This window comes from Macaca mulatta, chromosome 15 (assembly GCF_049350105.2).
Source record: "Macaca mulatta isolate MMU2019108-1 chromosome 15, T2T-MMU8v2.0, whole genome shotgun sequence".
NCBI classification, from domain to species: Eukaryota; Metazoa; Chordata; class Mammalia; order Primates; family Cercopithecidae; genus Macaca; species Macaca mulatta.
The window spans coordinates 117,145,929-117,154,007 of record NC_133420.1 but is presented as its reverse complement, the minus strand read 5'-3'; the positions used below and the strand labels follow the sequence as shown (position 1 = coordinate 117,154,007).

Genomic DNA, 8,079 nt, shown 5'->3' with positions numbered 1-8,079 from the left:
GTGTGTCTGGATTCTTTACGGTGCCATGGAAGACAGGTGGCAAAGTAGCCAAGAGATTGCCACAACTAGGGTGAAAGGGTGGATCACCCATTCTGCAAGTGGGCCTGAAAGTGCAGGGTGGGTCAAAAGGAGCAAACCACTGGAGATGAACTAAGGCAAGAGAATGTGCCATGAGTTCATGAGTCTTAAAACTCAGCATTAGATATCAACAAGATGGCTAAGGAGAGAGACTGGAAAGACCAGAAAAGCAAGAGAGCTTCTCAAAGAGCCTGTGGATATGTGTTCAAGGACCCTTTTTACCAATCAGACAACTGCAGCTCATCTTGTTCTCAGAGGGCATCCAAAGGGACTGAAGAAGGAAATCTGAACAATGGGGCATATATCCAAAACAGGTGGAACCAGAAAAGAGATCATTTAAATTTGAAAAGATTGAGATAAACTAACTGGCAAATTCAAGATTTGTTTCCATAGTTCCTAGAGGCCAGTAGGGTGCCAGAGCAAGAATAGATCAATTTTAGGGGAGAAAGTGCATTTGTTTGAGTCAGGTCTTAGGTGTTCAATTTCAGGACATGTGTTGCCTTTACCAGACATTCAACACTGCAAGAACTGGGACTTTGTTTTCCTCACATAACAGGCACATATCAGGCACTCAACATTTGCTGAATACATAAAATGAATGAATAAATAAATGACTCACTCCAGAATAGCAAAGCCTAGATTTTAATTATTATGAGTATGCTATCTCACTGATTTTCCTAAGATTTAAAAACGTGTTCTGAAAATAAAATTTTTTTGGCTTTACACAACATATCTGGAATAATTTAAACTAAGAAACTCTTTGGCAGGGAGAATCAGGAGATCCTGATAGCTCTTTGCTATTCCTCAAGCCACAAAAGTCAGAAAAGTCCAGTCTAAGCCTAATTTAAAAGAAGGTCTTTGCAAAGACTGCTTAAGTAGAGCTTCCCAAGGACTCTTGGGAAGGTTGCCTCTTTCCCAATACAACATTGTAGCGCTTCTCTCTCCATCTTCCGCCAACCATAGGGCAGAAAAAGGAGCATCTGTCTCCTTTGATGTTCTAAATAAGGTTGATGTCTGACTGGAAGTTCTTCTCTGCCCAAACATCAAAATTCTAAACATATTTTTCAATTTTCCCACATATAGCCTGATTTACAGGAAAGCTGAAATATGTTCCAGATCTGGAGACATATTTGATTAATGGAGGTATAATGAACGTTGTTGGCTGCCATCCATTCTCACCTTTCTCCTTCAGAACAGGACCCAGATTTTATTCAGTATCTCACTCTCCCTCATGTAACTCAAGCACCCCTAAAGCAAGCTGGCCCATGCCCTTAGCTCCAGGGTAGATCTGATGGTCTAAGGCAGTGATTCTCAACTTGGGGGTGATTTTGTTCCCCAGAGATATTTGGCAATGCATAAAATGTGACATTTTTGAGTGTCACAATGTGGGGTGAGGCATCTAGTGGGTAGAGGTCAGACATGCTGCTAAGCATCCTACCATGCACAGGACAACCCACAACAAAGAATTATCCAACCCAAAAAGAGAATGGTCCTGAGGTAGAGAAACACTGGTTTAAGGGTTATGGCATTCCCCTGACAAGGGACTGATTTAAGAAGAAGCCTTTTGAGTTAGGAAAAGAAAAAGCAAGATGCCTGCCAAGAGATACCAGACATTCAGAACCCCACCTGAGCAAGAAAGGACCAAGGCAATAACTACAGAGCTGAGATTTGAACGGAGGGTAGAAGGGAAAGTGCTGGAGTGCAGTGGGGGAGTAGAGCTATAGTTGTGGTGATTAGAAGTGCAGGAGGGCAGCATGGAGGCACCAGGACTCTGCAGCCCCATCTCCTCCACATGGATCACATCTGCCTGGAGTCAGAAGAGACTCCACATTGTAGGGGAAGGTCAAGGACAAGAGCCCCACCTATCCCCATCGCTGCCACAAACACCCACAAGTCCTTACATCAGAAGAATCTCACAATCCTTGCAAGCCCTGAATCCAGTTCGGAAAGCTGGTGGGAATTCACACAGCTGCATTGCCCCAGATGAGTAGGATAAGGTGTGCACCACCCAAACACTCACCCACTGTGAGCCAAGCTGCTGTAGCACAGCACAGTCTTGAAACCAGAGCCCCCTCTGGAGTGGTCCCTACTCTGGGGTCCAGTAGCCACTGCTGCTCTCCAGCACTGGGGCTCCATCCTCATTCCACCAAGCCCGCATAGGTGGCTGAATGTCACAACCCTAGCTGTGCAGACCATGGTCCCAAGATCAGCTGTGACTCTGATTCTGTGCAACAGGGTAACAAAGTCCCCCTACCCTCACCAAACTTCCGGCTGGAGGAACAGTTGGCCGGTACCATCCAGGGCAAATCTACCCTTGAAGTGGCCAAATCACTGCCAGTTACCCAAGCCTCCAAAAATCCAATATATCCTTGGGCCAGAGGGATGCCTATGTACATACGTGCAGAACCTGGCAAAGCTGCACTGCCATCACCACAAACTCTCTCATTGTAGGCCACTGAGAAACACAAACACCACTAGTGTGGATTACACCTGAGTACATTACACAGACTACACTACTGTATCAACCTCAGACCAAGACCAATACACCACACCAAACCAACACTCTAAGACCCATTCGTCTGAACAAGTCTTCTCATACAAAGCCTACTCTGTAAAATATAATGAGGCTACTTTTCCTTAAGATGCATAGAAATCAACGTAAGGGCACATCAACCATGAAAAAGCAAGGAAACATGTCACCACCAAAGGAAAATAATAATTCTCCAGTAACAGGCTCCAATCATAAGGAAATATATGAAATGCCAGAAAAGAATTCAAAATAATAATCTTAAAGAAACTCAGTGAGATATAAGAGAATACAGATAGACAATTCAATAAAATTTGGAAAACAATTTAGTATTTGAATAAGAAATTCAGCAAAGAGATATATATCATTTAAAAGACCCAAACAGAAATCCTGTAGCAAAAGAATTAAATGAATAAGAGAGCTTCAACAACAGACTAGACTGAGCAGAGGAAAGAATTTCTGAACTGGAAGACAGGACTTTTGAAATAACACAGGTATACCAAAAGGAAAAAAAAATACTAAAAGAATAAAGAAAGCCTACAGGATTTATGCAACACCACTAAGTAAACAAATACACATATTGTTGACATTCTAGAAGGAGAAGAGAAGGAAAAAGATGAGAAAAACATACTTAATAAAATAATAGCAGAAAAATTCTCAAGTCTTGGGAGTGAGATAGACATCCAGGTTCAAGAAGCTCAAACAACCCCGAATATATTCAATCCAGACGGGTTTTCTCTGAGGCACATTATACTCAAATTGTCAAAAGTCAAAAACAAAAAAAGAATTTTAAAAGCAACAAGAGAAAAACATCAAGTCAAGTATAAGGAAATCTCCACTAGACTAACAGTGAATTTGTCTGCAGAAACCTTTCAGGCCAGGAGAGAACAGGATGATATATTCAAAGTCCTGAAGGATAAACTATTGGCCAAGAATATTATACACAGCAAAGTTTTCCTTCAAAAATGATGGAGAGATAAAATTTTTCACAGACAAGCAAAATCTAAGGGAATTCATCACCACTAGACCAAACTTACAAGGAATGCTCAAGAGACTCTTACATCTGGAAGTGAAAAGAAGATAACCACCATCATAAAAACATACAAAACTATAAAATTCACTGGTAAAGCCAATAAGCAAAGGAAAAACATAAAGGAATCAAACCTTATCAGTACAGAAAGTCACCCAACCACAAAAATAAACCACATGAGAAGTAGTTAAGAAAGGATTTACAAAACAACCAGGAAACAATCAATAAAAGGGCAGGATTAAGTCTTTACCTATCAACAATAAGCTTGAATATAATGAATTAAATTCCCCATTTAAAAGATATAGACTGGCTGAATGTATTTTTTAAAACCCAATGCCCAACTCTATGCTGCTACAGGAAACTCACTTCACTTATAAAGATACACGTAGAATAAAAGTGAAGAGATGAAAAAAGATATTCCATGCAAATGAAAACAAAAGTGAGCAAGAGTAGCTACATTTATATCAGACAACATAGACTTAAAGTTAAAAGTTGTAAGAAGAAACAAAGATGACCATTAGATAATAATAGAAACATCAATTCAGCACAATAATATGACAATTTTAAATATACATACACCCAACACTGGAGCACCCAGATATATAAGGGAAATATTATTAGATTTAAAGAGAGAGATAGACTGTAATGCAATAATAGTTGAGGACCTCAACATCCCACACTTAGCATTGGAAAGATCATCTAGACAGAAAATCAACAAAGAAGCATCAGATTTAAACAGCGCCACAGACCAAATGCACCTGAGAGACATTTACAGTACATTTTACTCAACAGCTGTAGAATACACATTCTTATTAGCACATGGAACATTCTCCAGGATTAACCATATGTTACGACATGAAACAAACAAAAAAGTCTTTTAAAAAATTGTAATCAAAATCATATCAACACTGGGCCAGGTGTGGTGGCTCACACCTGTAATCCCAGCACTTTCGGAGGCCAAGGCAGGTGGATTACTTGAGGTCAGGAGTTCAAGACCAGCCTGGCCAACACGGGGAAGTCGTGTCTCTACTAAAAATTCAAAAATTAGCCAGGCATGATGGCAGGCACCTGTAATCTCAGCTTCTAGGAAGGCTGAGGCAGGAGAATTGCTTCAACTCGGGAGGTTGGAGGTTGCGGTGAGCCAAGATCAGGCCACTGCACTCCAGCCTGGGTGACAGAGTGAAACTCTGTCTCAAAGAACAACAACAACAAAATCATATAAAAGCTAGGTGCAGTGGCTCACACCTATAATCCCAGTACTTTGGGAGGCCCAGGTGGGCAGATCACTTGAGGTCAGGAGGGAGTTCAAGACCAGCCTGGCCAACATGGTGAAATCCGATCTCTACTAAAAAATACAAACATTAGCTGGGCGTGGTGGCATACACCTGCAATCCCAGCTATTCAGGAGGCTGAGGCAGGAGAATTGCTTGAACCCCAGAGGCAGAGGTTTCAGTGAGCCAAAATCATGCCACTGCACTGCAGCCTGGGTGCAGAGACCAGCTCAGTTGTGGAGACCCTAACTCAGCGACGCTAGAGGAATTAAAGACACACACGCAGAAATATAGGGTGTGGAGTGGGAAATCAGGGGGCTGACAGCCTTCAGAGCTGAGAGCCACAAACAGAGCTTTATCCACATATTTATTGACAGCAAGCCAGTGATAAGCATTGTTTCTATAGATTATAGATTAACTAAAATGGGAAACAAATGGATAGGCCAAAACAAAGGGATGAATCTGGCTAGTTATCTGCAGCAGGAACCTGTCCTTAAGGCACAGATCGCTCATGCTATTGTTTGTGGCTTAGGAACACCTTAAGTGGTTTTCCACCCTGGGTGGACCAGGTGTTCCTTGCCCTCATTTCGGTAAACCCACAACCTTCAGCATGGGCATCATGGCCATCACAAACATGTCACAGTGCTGCAGAGATTTTGTTTATGGCCAGTTTTGGGGGCAGTTTATAGCCAGATTTGGGGGCCTGTTCCCAACACTGGGTGACAGAGTAAGACTCTGTGTCAAAAAAAAAAAAAATCATATCAGGTATCTTATCTGACCACAGTGTAATAAAACTAGGCATCAACCACAAAGGTAACATTTAAAACTATACAAATATATGAAAATTAAGCCACATGCTCCCAAATGGCCAGTGGGTTGAAGAAGAAATTAACCAGGAAATCAAAAAAAATTCCTTGAAGCAAATAAAACTGGAAACACAACATATCACTCTTTTCCATGGACCCTCAGAGGCATTCAGCTGCTTCAAGATGAAGCTGAGCATCTCCTTCCCAGTCACTGACTGCCAGAAACTCACTGAAGAGAACGCAAACTTCATACTTTTTATGAGAAGCCTATGGCCACAGAAGTTGCTGCTGACTCTCTGGGTGAAGAATGGAAGGGTTATGTGGTCCACATCAGTGGTGGGAATGACAAACAAGGTTTCCTCATGAAGGAGGGTGTCATGACCCATGGCCGTGTCCACCTGCTACTGAGTAAGGTCCTGTTACAGACCAAGGAGAACTGGAGAAAGAAAGAAAGAAAATCAGTTTGTGGTTGCATTGTGGATGCCAATCTGAGCATTCTCAACTTGGTTATTGTAAAAAAAAGGAGAGAAAGATATTCCTGGACTGACTGATACTATGGTGCCTCGTCACCTGGGGCTCAAAAGAGCTAGCAGAATCCTCAAACTTTTCCATCTCTCTAAAGAAAATGATGTCTGCCAGTATCTTGTAAGAAAGCCCTTAAACAAAGAAAGTGAGAAACCTCAGACTAAAGCACCCAAGATTCAGCATCTTGTTGCTCCATGTGTCCTGCAGCACAAACGGTGGTGTATTGCTCTGAAGAAGCAGCGTACTAAGAAAAATAAGGAAGAGGCTGCAGAATACGCTAAACTTTTGTCCAAGAGCATGAAGGAGGCTAAAGAGAAGCCCCAGGAACAAACTGCCAAGAGACTCAGACTTTCCTGGCTGTGAGCTTCTGCTTCCAAGTCTGAATCCAGTCAGAAATAAGATTTTTTGAGTAACAAATAAGATCAGACTCACATCTCTCTTGACTTTTCATTGACGATAGAAAACTACATAAATGAAGAGAGGGAAAGTTAGGTCATAGAAAATGGGGATATGTATATAGTAATCCAGTCATGGATAAAATCAGATTGACTATTGTGTGGTAGCAGAAGACAAGTTCATGATAAAGGGATTCTTTTGAGGGGATGGGTGGCTCAGGAAGGGATTCTGAGCATAAGACATCCACCTCTTCAGAACGGCATGGAACTTAGGGGAAATAAATGAGAAGGACTATTAATCTTTTTTACATAGTTTATTTTGAGGAATATCACTCTTTTAAAACACTAAACACAGTTTAATACATGAAATTGCCCTTGTGAAAATGAACATGTGTTTTTTTAGAAAAGCTAACTTTTAAGGCATTGTTTTAGTGGATAGTATGTTAACATACTTCAGGAAGTTTTGTAAACTGGTGCAAATTTGCTTTAACAAAGCTTTTCAAGTCAAAAACGAAAGAAAGAAAGAAAAGAAAGAAAAAGAAAAGAAAAGAAAGAAAGAAAGAAAGAAAGAGAGAGAAAAGAAGGAAGGAAGGAAGGAAGGAAGGAAAGAAGGAAAGAAAGAAAGAAAGAAAGAAAGAAAGAAAGAAAGAAAGAAAGAAAGAAAGAAAGAAAGAAAGAAAGAAAGAAAGAAAGAAAGAGAGAGAGAGAAAAGGAAGGAAGGAAGGAAGGAAGGAAGGAAGAAAGAAAGAAAGAAAGAAAGAAAGAAAGAAAGAAAGAAAGAAAGAAAGAAAGAAAGAAAGAGAGAAAGGGAGGAAGGGAGGAAGGGGAAGGAAGGGGAAGGAAGGGGAAGGAAGGGGAAAGAAGGAAGGAAAAGAAAGGAAAGAAAGAAGGAGAAAGAAAGAAAGAAAGAAAGAAAGAAAGAAAGAAAGAAAGAAAGAAAGAAAGGGAGGGAGGGAGGGAGGGAGGGAGGGGGAGAGAGAGAGGAATGAAGGAAGGAAGGCAGGCAGGCAGGCAGGCAACATATCAAAACTTGGCTGCACACAGTGGCTAACACCTATAATCCCTCACTTTGGAGTTTGTTGCAGGCGGATCACGAGGTTAGGAGTTCGAGACCAGCCTGGCTAACACGGTGAAACCCCATCTCTACTAAAAATATACACAAAAAATTTAGCCAGGTATAGTGGCAGGTGCTGGTAATTCCAGCTACTTGGGAGGCTGAGGCAGGAGGATTGCTTGAACCCGGGAGGCAGAGGTTGCAGTGAACCGAGATTATGCCACTGCACTCTAGCCTAGGTGACAGAACAAGACTCCATCTCAAAAAAACAAAACAAAACAAAACAAAACAAAAATCAAACAAACAAAAGAAAACCTTATGGGACCCAGCAAAAGCAGTATTAAGAGGCAAGTTTATAGCAATAATGCCTACATCTAAAAACTAGAAAGATTT

The 8,079-nt window shown here is 41.2% G+C and overlaps 1 pseudogene; it reads left to right on the top strand.

The window, feature by feature from the left end:
- Nucleotides 1-5,895: 5,895 nt before the first annotated feature.
- On the top strand, nucleotides 5,896-6,636 carry LOC693736 (small ribosomal subunit protein eS6 pseudogene; annotated as a pseudogene).
- Nucleotides 6,637-8,079: the final 1,443 nt, after the last annotated feature.